Here is a 19,408-nt window from a genome sequence, read left to right as displayed (position 1 = left end):
TTATGTTAAAATATTTCTTATAGATTAATCAAATTTCAAATATATCTATTAGTCTGGGTGTAAGATCGAATTTTTGTTGAAAACGTTAAAAATAAAATTCATGTTTTCACAAATATTTTGAAAATAAAAATAATTAATTTTAATTAAAATGTGACATATTTTTAGCTCTACTGCCAAAATCTGGTTTAATTATTAAAATCTGTTGATAAAATTTTAAATGTCATTAAACAATGCGAGTCAATTTTTTTGGAAACATATTTTGTTGATATTTTTTGTGTCCATTAAAATATTGCACCCTAATGTACAAAAATGTGTAAAAGTCTTTCTGATTTCTATGTATTTTTTTAAAAGTTCTACTCAATATTTATAACAATATGAAATTACAAAAATGTATGTACATTGTACAACAAAGTTTGCGCTAATTTCTTTATGTTTGTTTGTAAAACTAAAAAACTTCATATGGACATAATAAATGACAAAACATGCACACAATACAAGACAACAACAATTCATTAAACCCTTCAACACTCTTTCGTATGACACCCGTAACCAATTACCATAACAAAACTTTAAAGATGCTGTTAAAAATTTCTTCTTACTATTCAATTATACACACATTCCAATGCAAATAATTCTCCTGTATTCCTAGTATTCCTTTGCTATTCCTATTTTTTACTTAATCAAACAAAAAGTTGTTGCTAACCAAATCGACTTAAATTGAAAAGAATCATTTGGAACATGAACAAACACGCATAATAATACAACAACAATTCAAATAACCCTGCATCACTCCTTCGTATGATACACCCGCTAACCTAAACGAAACCGTTTTCTAATGTATTATTTAAAACGCATTGGTCTTCTTTTTTCTCAATTATGCAAATAATACTCCTGCATTCCCAAAATCACACTAAAACAAATACATACATATTACTAAAACACCGCAAAATAAACCTAACCATATTAATGTATTGGAAAAAAACTAAACAAATTCAAGCAATGCATGCAAAGAGACAAAAACAATCCATTTAACTCTTCAGCCCCCTTCGCATTAGCTATTAATACATTAACACATATACAAATATAACTCATATTAACTAATCTCTCGAGCTAGTTAATTACGAACAATAACTTCATTATTTCCTTTTCCTCTCTGATTTGTTTTTAACAGTGATGGGTAGTGGTATGGGAAATAATATTACAGGCACCTTGTCCAACAAGTAGTTCTTATAAACATAAAAATAACAATTTTTTATAAAAAATATTATTTTAGTCTTAGTATTAATCAGATAATAATTTGGGAAAATAAGAATATATTGTAAAAGGTTTCTTAACCTTTATTTGCGGTATCTCTTGAACTATTGCATATATCGCTAGAAAATTTAGATGTAGTTGACCTTGGAAGGAATAGGGCTAGTGTGTAGCACCTCAAAGTTGGTGTACTAAAGTGCATTGCTTTTGTGAATGAACTTAAATTCGTAATATAACTTTCCTTGAAAATATCTACAAAAAATAGTTTTAATTTTTTTGTTCTTTAAATGTGACGGGCCTACTAAGGATCGTGTATTTTTTATATTCTCTTGATTTCTAATAAAATAGTAATATTGTCATCAAATAAAGTTGCAACATGTTAACATGTTGGTTTTTTTCCTAATTCTTTATTTAAAAAAGCAAAATCTTGGGAACCATATACAAATTTTATATAATCCGGAAAGAGAATATAATATATAAGATTATGAAATAAAATTTGATTCATGTTAGCGAGCAATGTCCCACCAGACCCATTCAAACATTCAATATTAAAAAAATGGTTTGAGTAAAAAAATCGAATAACGAAAATCACCGATCCTAATAATTGCTCTGTAAAAAAGCGAATAAAAAAGCATCGAACCTAATAATTGCTCTGTATTTGTATAATCCTATTTTTATTTTTCTGTATTTATATAACCCATAACACTTTTCACTGTCACACGGAAAAACGTCACTTTTATAAAAAAACTAATTTTTTAGAACACATTTTCCCCACTTTAAGAATTTTAATATTTGTTTGAAAATTGTAAAACTGGTAACGGTGTTATTTCATTTATTTTATGTTGATGATTTAAACAAAACCATTTCTTAACTTTTTCGTAAATTGTGTTCTCATAAAATATTCCTTATATAATAGATCGCTAAGTTATTATGTTTTTGTCATCAATAAATTGCTTAAAAACATTGAAATTTATGTAAAATTTAACAAAAAAGTTTCCTTAAGAAAAATATATATAATTTTTTTAATATTCCCATGGTGAAGGGCGCTGCACGACTATACTTTCCTACTTGTTTTTGTTTCCTGTTCACCAAATACTTATGCGCCGATTGTGTTTTTTAATTGCCACTTCAGTTGCCAAAATCATTGATATTGCTCTAAATAGCTTGAAAATTTGATAAATAAATAATTTTTTATTTAATAATGTTCGATTGATTTAGAATGAACTCAATATGAATTTTCGGAGAAATATCAGCGGGTTCATTCATTTTGGGGCCGGCGTTTTGTTGTTTTATTTAGTTATTAATTTTCAACAGCTATTGATTTAAAATATTAATTAAAACTTCAATAGATCTTTTATAATTTTACTTAAATTAATTTGCAAACAATTTTTCAATTTAAAAATTAAATTATTACGGTTAGGTACAATTATTTAACCATTTCGCCAATAAAGTTCCAATAATTACGTAATTATGTCGATTAGTACTTTACAGTACAAAAGTACCAACAAATAGGAGCTCAGTTTATAATTTAAGAAGCTCTAACGAAATCTCACACTCATCTTCAAACTTAGTACGTTTCAGAAGTTCCTTAAAGACGGTCGTGTTTTCTTCCGTAGTAAAGTGTTTAAATTTAATAAAAGTTATTATAAAATTAATTGTGTTGTTTAAAATTAAAAAAAAACAAGTGTTTGTCTAATAATTTTGTTAAAAAAAACATTAATTTTATAAGTGCATTAATTTTAGTATTTTTAGTTATTTTTTTTATAAATTAAAGTGAAAAAGAAAAAAAATTACCAAATCAAACGAAAATGTATAGGTATGTACGTTTAAATTTATCTACTAGTATACATACAAAAAGATAATCATCTATTACGCATTCTCACTCCCCTTAAAAATTGAGTGGTAAATATGTATGTATGTGTGTACGTATGTATGCGGCATATTCTTTTGGTGAGATAAAAGAAAAGCTTTTGCTTTATGCAATTTATACTTTTGTTTAAAGTTTTTTTTTTAACGTAAACTTTAAAACTAGCGATTTTAAGCTTACTAGCTTAAAGCTTTTAAGTTCAAAAGATTTATTTAGTGTATTTGTTTTAATCTTCTTGTAGTTTGTGCTTAATGATCGAAAGTTCGTTATTGTGTTGTTTCTTTTGGAGTTAAGTACTTTAATAAACACTTAAAGTACGTTATGTTACATGTTATTAAACAAACATTTTAGTACTTTTCTAATGTAAAGTAACTTTAGTTTGTACTTTTTTTAAACAAAATTCTACATTGATGGCACGTTAAACTATCTCTATAACTGTTTCAGTTTATTCTAGAAATTTCTTAAAAATTCTTTAGTTTTTTTCGGTGCTTAACACGTTTTTGAAGTTTAAAATTGATTTTCATTTAATTTGTTTAATAAATTTTCTTAAGTTTTTTTTTAAAATTGTTAAATATATATAAAATTAATATTGCCATTAATTTCAAAATATGTTTCATGTACAATTTATATTATTATATTTTTCTAATAATGTTGTTGTTTTTTTGTTATTTTTTTGTTGATGCTAATTTTGTAAGAAATGACGTCATCTAAACATTTAACTATATTTACGTTGTATGAAACAAGACATTTGAATTAACAGAAAGTCTAGATGGAATTGCAGTGGTACTTCGTGTTTACAACAAGTCAACATAATAAGGTAAGTTTTTTATGTTTCATTTATTGATTTCCTAAACTCACATACTTATACGTATTTAGATCGGTACTTTAAAAAGCATTTATTATGTACTATATGTATTTTATAATTGTTTTATTTAAAACAAATGTTTGTCAAGATTTTTAAACATGCCCAACTATAACAGATTATATATATGATCCATATATAATCTTTTTTATCTCATCAATCAGTTTTATTTCTGACTAATGTCTTCAAATGAATTTAAACTCAAGTTTTTAAGTAAAAAAACAAGTATGAAAGTATAGTCGGGCATGGCCGACCATATAATACCCTACACCATGAGTATATATTTAACATTTTTATTTTTTATAAAGAAACTTTTATGTTGAATATTACCATAAATCCAAAATATTTCAGTAATTTATTGATAAAAAAAACTAAAATTTCTAAATGAGGCTTTATATAGGTCAAATATGGGCCGATCCTCGGTAAATTTGGGAAAAGGATATATTTTTAAATAACAGTTATTTTTGTTGAGTTTCATTGCGATACAAATGGTTACAAGTCAATTTTAGACGTTTAAGACATTTTTTTAAGCGGGGTTTGTATGGGGGCTAGGGTCAAATAAGGGCCAATCCTTACGAAAATCTGCAGTGTCATTTATACTTATATAAAACTTATTTGTGTCAATTTTTAGAGAGATAGTAGAATATTTGACGAAATTATGGCATAAAAAGTTCAAATGGGGAGGTACGGTTGTATGGGGGCTAGGTGAAATAATGGACCGATTTCAACCATTTTCAATAGGCTTCGTTCCTGTGCTTGGTCCAAATTTCATCAAATTATCATGAAAATTGCGGCCTGTACCTTGCGCACAAGGTTTACAGCCAGCCGGACAGACGTATGGACTGACATGTCTTAATCGACTCAAAAAATGATTCTGAATCGATCGGTATACTTAAAGGTGGGTATTGGACCAATATTTCCTACATTATGGTTTACTTTTGTTATACCCTACACCACTATATTTAGGAGGGTATTACACCTTTGTAATGATGTTTTTTACACCCCAAAGATATTGGTCCTACATCTTAAAGTATCAGGAAGTGATTCTGAGCCGATTGAGCTATGTCCGTCCGTGAAATGGTTGAAATCTGTTCATTATTTCGCCTAGCCTCCACAAATAGGTCTTTGGGCTCATTATTATGTTAACAAAAATCGGCAAATCTTAGTTTTATAGAATTTTAAATGACACTGCCGATTAACCTTAGTCCCCATACAAAAACACCCCTTCAGAAAAATACTTGAGGTCAAAATTTACATATAAACAATAATAACACCATTAAATTCTACATAATAGACGTATTTTCCTCTACAAAAATTTACGCTTACACCCATATGAGAAAATAACTTTTTTGTCAAAAATATGTAAATATTTTCCGAAATTATAGTAAAAACCAATAAATGCTTTTTATTATATAAAAACTAATCCACATTTAAACATACTCACTGGTGTAGGGTATTGTATGGTTGGCTATGCCCGGCATTCCAACTCGTTTTTTTTATATAATTTTATTATATAAAAACTAATCCACATTTAAACATACTCACTGGTGTAGGGTATTGTATGGTCGGCTATGCCCGGCATTCCAACTCGTTTTTTTATATAATTTTCTTAAATCTTTGAAACGTTTCGTTTTATTGCTAATTTTCTTTAAACAAATTCAAATGAAATTTTTTTAAATAATGTACGAACCCTTAATAAAATTTTAATATATTTTATTCGACATTTCGATTGATTCAGATTGTTTTATATATTTTTATCACTTAAACAATTTTGTTTTATTATAAAAAAACATGTATAAAGAGTCAATATGGACATTTCCACCGAAAAGCCCAGAAGTTCCTCAAAATCCTAAGTCGTCAAAAATAAAATTTATACTTGTATTATTATAGAAAAAGATTACAATTATATTAAAGTAAAGACTAAAAAGTTTTTCTTAAACACCAGTCAAATACAAGAAAAATTTTAACTGCATCTAGTTCTACTCTTAAAATGAATGCATCTAGTTCTACTCTTAAAATGAGTAGAAAGGTGTCTGGTACTTTTTTGAAATTCGTACTTTAAAGGGGTGAAAATATGTAATATTTCTGATTTTGGTACCTTTTTGGGTCCTTTAAGTAATAATATTAAAATTTTTGTAAATATTTTGGACACATCTTTTAAAATTGTGAGATGTTTCGTAGCACATTAGTAAAACTTTTTCGATTTATTGACGTCTTCTTATTAGATATACCTATTATATTAAAACTCGATGAGCCAATTTTTATAAAATTTAAAAATAAGTTTATTTACTCACACAAAATAAGCTACTATTATAATATTTTTTTTTATTTTGGAATTCGTGTACTAAGGGTCTAAAGATCAAATTCGGGTAAATTGTTTGGTATTTTTTGAAATTTCAATTTATCCGGAACAAATTAATGCACATTTGAATCGTATGAGTTTGTGACTTAAATTTTCAAAAAAGCGCATTCCTAGACGAAATGGGGAAAAATGCTACTCTTTTTTATTAGAACTTTCCACAAAGGTAGAATTTATCATTTCAAACGTTTTTTGTGTATCAACAATATAATCGAAAAGATGAAAGTGTTGGGTTGCTCAATAAATAGTACATTTGATATTTTCTTTAATAGCAACTAATATTAATTATGACTGATGGAATCCATAAGAGATGACTCTTAGCTACTTTTTCCTTTTTTTAATTGATACTTTTTCTATGTTCTCTAATATGAATACAAAAAAAAAAAAATAATAATCTAGAAACATACATTTTGACATCGGGTTCCTTTTTTTTCTTCAATGTTATTTTTTAAATTTTCTAAGTTTGGAACCGAAACACATAAATCACTGGACATTTAAAGCACTTTTTTTGTTCTTCAAAAAGTACTTTTTGAATTTTCTTTAATATTAAATATAGGAATATGGAATTTAACATGTATGGGCCTAATTAAAAGTGAATCTACAAGAACCATTTTTTGAATATAGAAACTAGAAACTAAACATTCACAGTACTAAATGAATAATATTCTCTATGGAAGACATTTTGCTACTTTTTTATTTGTATTATCTAAAATTTAGATCCCACGATTTAGATTCTAAATGGTGATATATATAGTTATATATATCGAAGTTTATAGTTATATCAAATGGTATATGTATAGGTTATGTGTGCCATGAAAAATAGGTTAAATTAATATTGTTAATGTTATGCATTTTTAAAAGAATTTTGAAATTAATTTTAATTAATTTATTATTCTTATACATGAACTATTTTCAATTAGAATATATGTCCGATTTCAATATTTCTGCAAACATATTGCTGTGGTTAAAATTTTTCATATATTATAATTTCTTTTAGGCTTTACAATGAAAAGCTGAAGTCTTAACGGACTAAAGTTCAAAATACACAAATTCACATCTTTTACATCAATCTAACTAAAATATTATTTTATGGGCATTTTTAATTCACCTCAAAATCTATAAAATTTTAATCCGTCATATCAATTTCGTTATATAAAACAAAAGCAAGATTAATATAAAAAACTGTTCATAAAAACAATTTAATTCATGCACAACAGTAAAATGAACATTAATAATGTTTCTAGTTCAAAATCCGCCTATAAAATCCAACAATAATCCTCTTACAACAAAGAGTATTAAAAATTAAAAGAAACCAAAAATATGAAAACTAAAGTCTGGTCCTATAACAACCCGTATCGTTGCAATTTGCAACATAAATTAAAATAGAAAAGATACATATACAAACAAGAATAAAAACAATAAACACTCACCCTCAAAAATATTCGTCACAATAAATGTTATTTCCCAGCAGTTTTCTAAGAACTTTTATGTCTAAACACTTGCAGAGACAAAGTGTCGCTTTAGTGTCCCCAAATAATGCAAAGATGAGGTCAATTATCACTTAAGCTTATCTGAGAAATCAACAGAGAAGACACTTTAAAAGTAATTTTTGTTTATATTATGATAAGTTATATCCATTGCCTAGTACATTGTCAGTTTTCATTTGTAACAAATTTTGTTCAAAGTCACATAAAACTGCAGGGTTGCTTTCTAGTCATTTGTCTAAAGTGCATTTTAGTTGGTGGTTGTAGTCGCTGTCACTTTACTAATATTTGCATTGTCTAATTTTGCAACGGCGATTGTTTGTTTGGTTGTGACAACAAAACAGTTGTTTATTTTCCTTTTTTTCGAGACCAGCAATAACAATTACAACAACAAATACAAAAGTATTTTGACAACAGTGATAAAAGCCAATAAATTTATTGATTGTCTCTTTTATTCCGGTTTGGTTCATCCTTCTTAGCATGTGGTATTTGTTTTGATTTCCATGTTTTTGTTTTATCTCTAGTGTCCTTTTTTCTATTGTTATTATAGATTTTATATATATTTTATTTTTTTGATTTTATCCTCAAAAACTGTGTTGTTTTTATTGAAATGCAAGGGTGTTTGTTTTCTATTCGTTTGCCAAAACATTTGTAATTTAAGTTTTTTGTTGCGCAACATATTTTTATATTTATTTGCGCTAATATGATATTATTAATATTATTATTTCTGTTATTATCCTTATTGCTATTACTACTAACTAATGCTGCTGCCTGCTACTGCTGTCATAATATCCTTCGCTTGAGTGGCTTTGTGATTGCAATAGAAAATTGTTTGTTTTGACATTGTGTGTTTATTTTTAGAAAATAAAATATGTTTCTATATTTAGCTTGCAGTGTTTTTCTTATGAATTAAAATTTTCCCGATTTTATTTTGCGCAGTATAAAATGCTGCTTTAGTATGTGACTTATTGTGGGGTGACAATTAGATATATCGTTTTGTTTATTTTTGAATAAAATATTTGCAGAAAATAACATGTTTTTAAATCATTTAAATAATAAATTAAATACAAAATTGTAAGAGATATGGTTTAATTTAGTTTACAAATTGTTGCTTTTTGTTTGCTCATAGCATAAAACATGTCCCAGCACAAACTAATTGATGTCGTACTTTAAAAACAACATCACATCTAAAAATGCGATTACATATTTATCGTTTTTTAAATCAAATTTTTCTTTACAACTGATAATCCATTTGCTTTTCAGAATTTTCAATTTCTGTTTCAGAAATTGTAATTATAATTTTTATGCAAAATTTCTGAAATTCAAATAAAAAATTTTGAATTACGAATAGAAAGTTCTGAAATACAAATGGAAATTTCTAAAATATAATTGAAATTAATATATAAGTTAAATTTTAATTTTCTGAAATAATAGTGGAAAATTGTGAAATACAAATGGAAATTTTTGAAATACAATTGAAAAATTCTGAAATACAATTAGAAATTTCTGATATATAACTATAAAGTTCTGAAATATAATTTTCTGAAATATAACTACAAAGGTCTGAAATATAATTAGAATTTTCTGATATATTAATTATAATTTTGAAATACAATTAGAAATTTCTAAAATATAACTAGAAATTTCTGAAACATAATTGGAAGTTTCTGAAATATAATTAGAAATTTTTGAAATTCAACTGTAAACTTTCCTATACCATCTTAATGGTCAAATTAACATTCAGTGTGTTTGAAAAATTATTAGGACCATTGGTTATAGACTTATAGTGGGACCTTTAGATCCAATTTATTACTTGTAATAATATTAACAAAAAAGTCCTAATATTTAGTGGTTTTGTTCCATTGTAATCCCCCCTATGTGGTTTCAGTAATAAATTACTTCACAACCCTTTTTTTAATATTTTATTTACAAAAATACCAAAAAATACAAAAAAATGTTCTTAGTAAATACTTTTCCTAACAATTCCTAATTAAAGTTCGAAAAAATTCTGGATTCTGGAGTTCATTACGGTATCGCCATTTCATTTCAAAAATATTTATCATACGATAAAACAAATTTTAAACTTATTGCAATATTTAAATTTTATAGACTTACTTAAATAGAGAGTTGCATGCAACTGGACCTAAACAGTCATTCACTATTTATCCTCTTATTTGAAAGGATATTTTTGAAAATATTGTATATTTGCTTACAAAAATTATATTTTAATAATTTTAGAAATTTATTTCTTTCAACACATGTCAGATAAAATCAGTCTGCGATTAGGGACCTTCAACTACTCCCAATAAGCAAAAACCTTTGAAATTATGTAAATATGTATTTGAAAACCTATTCAAATTTCATACATAGCCTTTGAGAACAAATTTGAAAAATTTTGTTTTCAAATGGAAAATTATGGCCTTCTCAAACAAAAAGGCAGTTAGAAATCAAACGTATTTTTCAAATGCATTTCAAATTTAAAAAAAGGCTAGAGGTAAGCTTGAAACTAAAAAAATTTTCAAACGTATTTTAAGTATTCTTTAATATTATTTTCATACATATTTCAAACCCTAATTATAATGCTAACTATTGCAAAATTCATATATTTTTTTACATCACCTGAAAATAAAACATTCATACATTTATTTTAGAATATTTTTCTTTTATATCTCCGATTATTTCTCCTATATTTAACGTTTTTTCGCTCTCTTGCTGTAGAAAAAATGTTCTGTTTTTATTTTTCTAAAATAATTTATTTTTTGAAAGAAACTTTTCTAAGTTCAATTCAAACAAAACTTTGAAAATTTTATAAATATCACACATTATATTTTTTTAAACGTTTTTGGAAATTATCATGTTTATTTCAAAGGCTAAACTTTAAAATTTGAAAACAATTTGGAAAATACATTATTTAGTTAAGAAAATTTTCAAAAATATTCACAGGTTTGAATCGATGTTTATTGGGCTTCTAGTTCTACTATATTTTCATATAAAATCTAACCCCAATTGTACTAGTATATGCTGTTCTAGTATTAGTAATCAATTAAGGAATTCAGACAATTTCCTGTAGGGTTGTTATTGAAAAAATTTGGTTTATTTTTGATATTCAAATATCAAATTTTTATTGCTTCTAAAAATAATATTAAAGGTATTTTCAGACTACAATACTGAGTATTAACACATTTCAAAATTAAAATATTATAGAATTTTGTTGGTATGTCAAAAAATCTGTAAGAAAAATACATAAATATTTTAGACATACATTTTATAAACTCTTACCTTTATAAATCCAATGATGTTCCTGGTTTTTTCCTTTATTTTCAATTTATTTTATTTTCCTGTTTTTTTTATCGTAAGGAAAAAGTTTCTTTATTTTAAATACAAGTTTGATACATATGAAAAATCAGACATTTTTGAAATTTTTCAAAAACTTAGAAATACGGTCGGTATGTCATAAGAATCAGAAGTATTTTTGTCATAATCAATCAAATTGTATTCAGACTACGAAATTGTATTATACTACATGATTTTTTGACAAGTATTAATATTCAGTATTGTAGTCTGAAAATACCTTAAATGTTGTTCAATAATATAATAAAATTACTAAATCTTTTTGCACACTTTTTTGCTGGTATGTATGTATGTATGTATGTATGTATGTATGTATGTATGTATGTATGTATGTATGTATGTATGTATGTATGTATGTATGTATGTATGTATGTATGTATGTATGTATGTATGTATGTATGTATGTATGTATATTCTGTTTCCTTATTAATTTCTAAGGCGATCTAGCCATGTCCGTCCGTCTGTCTGTTGAAAGCACGATATAGTCGAAATGGATGTAGCTAGTGAGCTGTAATTTTGAACAAGTAATTTTAGTTAATGCAACTTGTTTCAGCAATATAAGGTCTCCTTCAGATAATTACTTTATTGCTCATAACGGTACAAATATGTTTAATAAAAGCCTAAATCTATTTGTGTAATTTATAACTATAGGCCCATAATTGACCTACCCCTATATAAAATCCTCTACATCATTTCTATTTATTTACATTGATACTTACAAATATTTCTTTAAATAGATATTTTTAAAGAATAAAATTAGAAATACAAAAATATTGTTATGCTTTTTTTAATTAAGAAAAGATTCGAAAATATTACTGGCGACATATACAATTTTTTGAAACAGAAACAAATCAATAGTGAATTGGACAATTGAGTTTTGTTATTTTTTTATTTTAAACACACTTCGTGGAAGATATAAAATACCGCACAGTCGACTATTCAAGTAACTCTAACATCTCCTTTAAGTAAAAAATTTCGTTAAATAGTGTAAACATGCGTGTTCACTAAAATAATCAAATTTAACGAAATTTAGAGAAAAACAATGTCAACATAGAAAATTTAACCACCCCCTTCTCCATCAAAAAATATACAAATGATACGAAATGAAAACACATTTAATCGAATCACTCAATGAAGCATTAAAAATTTGTCATCGTTGCACAAGCTTAAAAAAACACACACACAGACAAAAAAAGGTAAAACGAACCCAGAAGAATCACATAGAAACTGTATAAATTATCTGCTCAAATATCATCAACAGCTGGTTTTATTTTCCTTTGTTTTATACATGTATGTTTTATTTTCTTTTTATTTTATATATATTTTTTTTCTTGTAGAAAAACCACAAGTGTAAAACTACATGTGTGTGTTAAAGTGTAAATTTGTTTGTTTATTGCAAATGTTTGTTTATTTGTCCTTTAATGTTTGTGTAAATGTTCTGCAATTGTCACTAACATATTTACACAATACATTGCAAAGTACACGTATCTCATGTACAAGCATATACACACTTTTACAAATGTTATGTACTTGAATAGACATATAGACGGACAGTGATACAAAGTTAAAAACCCCAACCCAGTAGTTCAGACCACCTTCTCGTTATTTCTATACTACTAACTGAAAATCCTACCAGTACAATTTGATATTTGCTGCGTATCTATCAAGTATGCAAGTGTACGTGTGTCTGTGTGTGTGTGTTTGAATACCCAGCAAACATAATTCAAATGTTTAACTGCGCCAAGAATGCTTATAATCGACCTTGTTAAAAAGGGGCATTTTAGTTGATATATCTAAATATAATAATGTTTAAAATTGTTCTAAATAAAGGATTTTTTTTAAATTTTGATTCTTTTAATCCCCTCGTTAAAGGCATGAACATTAGAACGTAAATTTAGCAATGCCCAATCTATTTTATGAGTATATCTCATATCTTAAAGTATAATATTGATTTTGTTCAAATTTAAAATCGGGCAATTTTGAAAACTAAAACAGATCTTAAAATTGGTTTAAAACTACGATATTTTAAAAAATGAAAACCAGGACACGTTTTTTTGTCATATTTGCGATCTTATAATAGTGAAACATCTTCATTTCAAAAAAATTGTTCTGTCATCTAAAGCTCTAATGCAACTGTATGCTGGATCCTTTTAAATTTTAACCTGTTAAATGTACTTTTAGCACTCCTGTATAGGAATATACATATATACATATGTATGTGCAGGGGGTTATCTGTTAGTTTGTATGTTTATTTATTAGTTTATACTTATGTAACGTTTATTTACAAATGCACTTTGACCAATATCGTTTGGTTAAAAACCGCAACGCAAGTTGCCATTTATTGACAAAAGACGAAAACAAAGCAAACGTAAATATAAAACAAAAATCGAGTAAAAAACAATACTGTAAGGAAGGTAACACGATTAAGTAAATAACAAAACAACAAATATATGAACGAATTCACTCCGTGCAACTAGAGAGGAGGGATTGGATGTGTATAGTTTTTAACATTTCATTGGCATCATTCGCACCCTGTTAATCGTCCGTTTGGATTTGTTTCGGTCTGCTATAGTCTGGTTGGGTCTGTTTGGTTGTTGAACTATTAGCTGTGAGTTGAGTATTAAACAAACAAACACAAATACATCAAACTTAAATACAAACACAAAGATATACTACTCACACAGATACTCTCAGCCATGGTACATTTAAAGTGCAAAGTGATCCGCTTAAAAAGTTGCATTTATAGCAATTTTTGTTGTTGTTGTTGTTTTGTTTTTATTTTACGATTTTTAACACTGATGTTTGTCGTCGTTACTTGTTGTTGTAAACTTTCTTGCAATTGTTGCTATTGCAATTTCGTTTTTTCGTTGTTGCTGCTTTTACTTGATGTTATTACTGCAATTGTTAATAGACGCTTGAGTGATTTTATGTTTTACCTTTAGATTAATCGTATTAACATTTTACGAATGTTTCTGTGTTGTTTTATTTTTATGTCTCTACATGAGCTGTTGAACACGAATTCGAATCAATGTTGGATTATAGTTTTTTCCTTTATAGTATTTATTTAACTACTGTATGGAAATGACTTTAATTTTGGTGGATTTATATATGTTTGACTTAAATTTTTTACTTATTTCAGAATTTAATAGAATTACGAATTGAAGGATTACAAGAAAATAGAAATTTCACAGCTGACTAGTTTTTTACTAAACTATTTTTTTTTGAAATTTATTGTTTTGGTAAAAATACAATTTTGTCAATAATATTTTTGTGACAAGACCTAAAAGGTACCCAGCAGGTATTAAAGATTCAATCCGAAAAAAATAATAATTTCCACAAGAAATTGTTAGACTAACGGTGGTTAGACCGGGCTCTAATTGGTATAGTATTGTGCTTAATTGTACTACTAATAATTTCTGGCGTTTTTATTAAATTGTTATCATTTCACATATAAGGTCCTTTTTCTTTTCTTTTTGGTCATTTCAACGTTTCGAAAACGAGTTTTTTGATGGTTTATTTTTGCTCAACATATTTAAAAACCCATCTCTTGACTAAGTATATTTATATACATAAATCTGTAAATTATGCAACCATTATTTACAATATAATTACCTGCTAATTACAACATTTTCTCATTGCCCCTACCGCTGGCACTGGAACATGAACATTAAGCATTCAATAAAAATAATAATAAATGCATTATTATTACCATAAATATGGTAGAAACATGTACCTATTAGTGTCCATATGCGAACATAAAAATGATTATGATAAATTTTAATCACAACAATTTATCACTATTAATTTTATTACAAATAACCAAACCAAATTCTGCACACATTCACAATACACCCACAAAACTATACAACAACACATGTTTATTTATACCAGTCAGTCCAGTCATTAATTCAGACAATTCAGTGGTATGTTGAAAGAGAAGAACTCAATAAAACTGTGAATATGTTGCGTAAATTACATGAAATATTTTACAACTATTATTTTGGCATTAAACTCACAAGCAAGCAACCACCCACAAACAATAAGAATCCAAAAATTAAACCACATAAAAAACGTGTTACTGCAATCATTTTAACATTTATAACAGACAACTGACCAAATAAAAATATATATATGTATACATTATTCTAGCAAAAATTCAGATCTACCCTGCAAAAAAAACACTATCCAACAAAACAACCCCTCGTATTAAACACTTGTTTTGTATTGTACATTTACACGTTCGTACTTGTAGTATGATGTTGATGATGAGAATGTCCATGATGATAATGTTGTTGATGACAATGACCAAGCAAAATCCCGTCCATCTACATTCATATGTAATATCTTATAATTTTTTTGCCATCACAAAGTGGTCTATAAAACAAATATGAAATAAAATATAAATAAGAATTGTATTTTTTACTAATAATACATCTGAAATTTCCTAGAAAAAATAAAGTACTTTTTATGAAACTCATGTATATAAATCGTATGTAAGCAGTGACGTTTTAACATTTTTTTACCATGGAATACTTTAATACCTCTTAGGTATTGTAGAGAAATACACTTTGTTAATAGATAATATTCGTCGATAAAATTAATAATTTCTTAATAAAATTTTATTATAAAAGATGGATTTTAGACAGTCAAATTTAAATAATTAGGCCTTATTTACTCTGATAATGTCAATCCGTACTTTTCAAGTACAGTACCTTTAAAATAATTTTGATCCACAGCCGACTAAAAATATTTTAATCGTTGTTGTGAGACTTCCAAATTACAAATCTGAAACCAGATTTTTTTTTAACAATTTTACTAAAACTGTTTAAATTATCTTATGAAAAACACATATACATATGTAAGTATATGATAAAATCTTTATAAGTCAGTTTAAGCATGGGAATTTTCGAGTTTAACATAAGCAAAATAATAAAGGGAGTAAAAGTCAAACCAATACTATTTATAGCATAAGCAAGTAGTTCTCATAATAAAAGAAGGAAATTACAAAGGGAAACTCATCTTCTCTTAATCTTAATTGTGGCACATTAACAAAATTCTTCTTATTACGCACTTTTCATAAACCAAATGAATGACCTTACATTATCATAAATAATAAAATAACAAACATATCGTCACTTTTACACAAAAATGACCTATTTACTGTGTAAACTTGTTTTCGCAAGATTTAAATCCAGTTTATTTAACCATGTTTATTTGAAATATTATTTATTTTTACAGTATTGTACAAGAATTGAAATTTTTGAAAAACAAATGTTAAATATATATGTCTTTTTTACATTAAGGTAACGATATGGACTAAGTTTTAGGCATTATACAAGTATTAGTTTTATTTCTTGACTTTCATGTGACTGTAATCTACTTTTCATACGACACACACATAGTGACAGAAATTTGCCACTTTCTTTGAAAGAAAATTTTCTATAGGAAATACGATTTTATCTTCTTAAAAAGGCATTATTTTTGAAGAAATCTAAAAAGACAATTTTCTCTATAAAATACGATTCTAGTTTCTTTAAAAGACATTTTTCAAGAAATCTAAAAATAAACTTTCCATTTTTCTTGTCTAAAAGATAAACATGGACCATAGACTATAGAATAGACTGCAGATTATACTATAGACTATACTAGAATATAGACTAGATTATAATAAAGACTAGACTCGACTATAGATTAGAAAATAGACTATACTATAGACTAGACTATAGATTAGACCATAGACTAGACTATAGACTAGACTATAGATTAGACTGTTGACTAGACTATAGACTAGACTATATACTAGACTATAGACTAGACTATAGACTAGACTATAGACTAGACTATAGACTAGACTATAGACTAGACTATAGACTAGACTATAGACTAGACTATAGACTAGACTATATACTAGACTATATACTAGACTATATACTAGACTATATACTAGACTATAGACTAGACTATAGACTAGACTATACACTAGACTATAGACAAAATTTATCGTTTGATTTGTGTCTCTATAACTGGAGAATTTGTCCCACATATGACATGGGTGCAATATTGCATTATCCACCACTGCCCATCCTCATCAAGGAAGAATTTTGCAGATTAACAATTCGCCTACCAGATATTACCATTTTGAAAACTGGTGTGGCACCTACTTCTAAAAGCACATGTCCCTTGGACACTATTCTTAAATATTTAAAGCAGAAATATATGCCATCTTTATTTGTGCTAGAGAGTGCGTTAGGAGAAAAACCAAGGGAATAAAAATTTCTATAATGTCATACGAAGTAAGGCCGGGTGTTGTAATGGACTGCTTGAAGTCAGTCAATGAGCTAGGTAAACATATCAAACTGACTTGTGGGTACCAGGCCATGAGGGTCACTCTGGCAAAGAAGGGGCAGACTGCCTAACAAATACGGGCGAGCGTCGCTAACTAATCGGCCATGAGGCCTTTTTGGCTTTCTCCGAGGATATGCTAAATGTAACTCTTAGATGAAATCGAAATTTATTTGTTATTTGAAAGCAATACCTGGGCTCAGACAGACAAAATGTTTCATGATAATGTCAATGGGAAAATCCCAACAGTTACTAGCCCTTTAACTTTAATTCAATGTAGAATCTTCATTATTGTAGACATTAGTCGTCATTGTTTTTTTAAGTAAATGAATTTTATCAATTTATTCTTAGACATGATATTCTCTACAGTTGGTTATCATTAAAAATGCTACCATAATTTGTGGTTGCCGGTTTTTCTTTACGATATTTTTCATTTAAGATTTAGTGGTTTTATATAATTGAAAATTGATTTGTTGCGGATGTTTGACCATTATATATTTCAATTAATTTCTTCGACTTCCTATTTTATTTCTTAGCATCCTGCATTAGTAATAACCAATCAGCATTTGTTGTATGGGGGTGGCAATGAGGTCACTAATATTTTATTGCAATAAATTGTATATATAAATTCATAGGCTAATAGCATATTTATTTTAACTACGTACATATTTCTTTAGGGAAAAACTGTTTAAAAATCTTATTTATTTTGTTAATATTTCAAATGTATTTTCTATTTATAGTGCATTTTCTAATTAATATGATTTTATATAAATTTTCTTTTTCAATTCGTTAGGAAATTAGCATATAAATTATTTTGTATTACTTTAGGAAATCAATTAATTATGGACCATTGAAATAGTTATTTTATTAATCTAGCTTTTAGAGAATTCTTAGGGGAATAATAGAATGTATTAATGTAAACATCAAATATAATTTCTAATAGTTTAGGTTTAAAAAAAATATATATTAATTGAAATTAAATCAGTAATAATATTATGTACATAACCATTTTTAAAATTTTTTATTAGAATGAGATTTCTATCATTTCCCTGTATAAGTACTAAACTTTTGATCACAAAAATCGCAATTTAATTTATATTCATTTGTAACTTATTTTGATTTGTTTTTATTAAGTAATACATTCTGTAACCACAACAACAATGTCCACTTAATGACATACAGGAATTCAATGGAATTAAATTTGAATGAAAAGAAAATGAAAAAATCACAAAAACCAAAAAAACACTCACTCATAAATTAAATTACATGTATTACAATTGATTTTCATCACACGTAAAATCAATGAAAATTAAAAATTAAATTAAACTGTTAAAATCATGATGACGATGAAAATGAATGAAATCAAACAAACAAAAAGGACATAAAAACATTGTTCAAATGTTTGTTTGCCACACATTCAATACACGAATACATCCGGTCACATAAAGTAATATTTGGATTTGCCTGACTGGTTGGTTGGCTGGACGACGGGAAGTAACAGTCATAAGGCTCGTGTACATAAACGTCCAAAAAAAGGTCAAATAGTATATGAAATTAAGTTAACTTTTGTATAAAGTTAAAAAAAAATAAAATACTCTATCAAAAAATAAGAAAATCAAAACGAAAATCCTCAAAAATGTGATGAATCTACTAGTCGTATAGATTTTTTTATATCAATACAGACTACAAAATAGTCAACACGAGCATTTCAGATATGAATCAAAGTAGAGTTCCATAGGAGAAGTAGTTTTAGTAATATGTTTGCCATCATTTATATTATTGTATTATTTGTTTTGATTTAAATATGAAATTCCCCTTTAAGGTATTTTCTTTAAACACCTCAGACAACAGGAAAATGTTCTGATAAAATAAATAAAAAAAGAAAACATAGG

The sequence above is a fragment of the Lucilia cuprina genome, chromosome 4 (genome assembly GCF_022045245.1).
Source record: "Lucilia cuprina isolate Lc7/37 chromosome 4, ASM2204524v1, whole genome shotgun sequence".
NCBI lineage: Eukaryota > Metazoa > Arthropoda > Insecta > Diptera > Calliphoridae > Lucilia > Lucilia cuprina.
Note: the sequence above shows the minus strand (reverse complement) of the source record.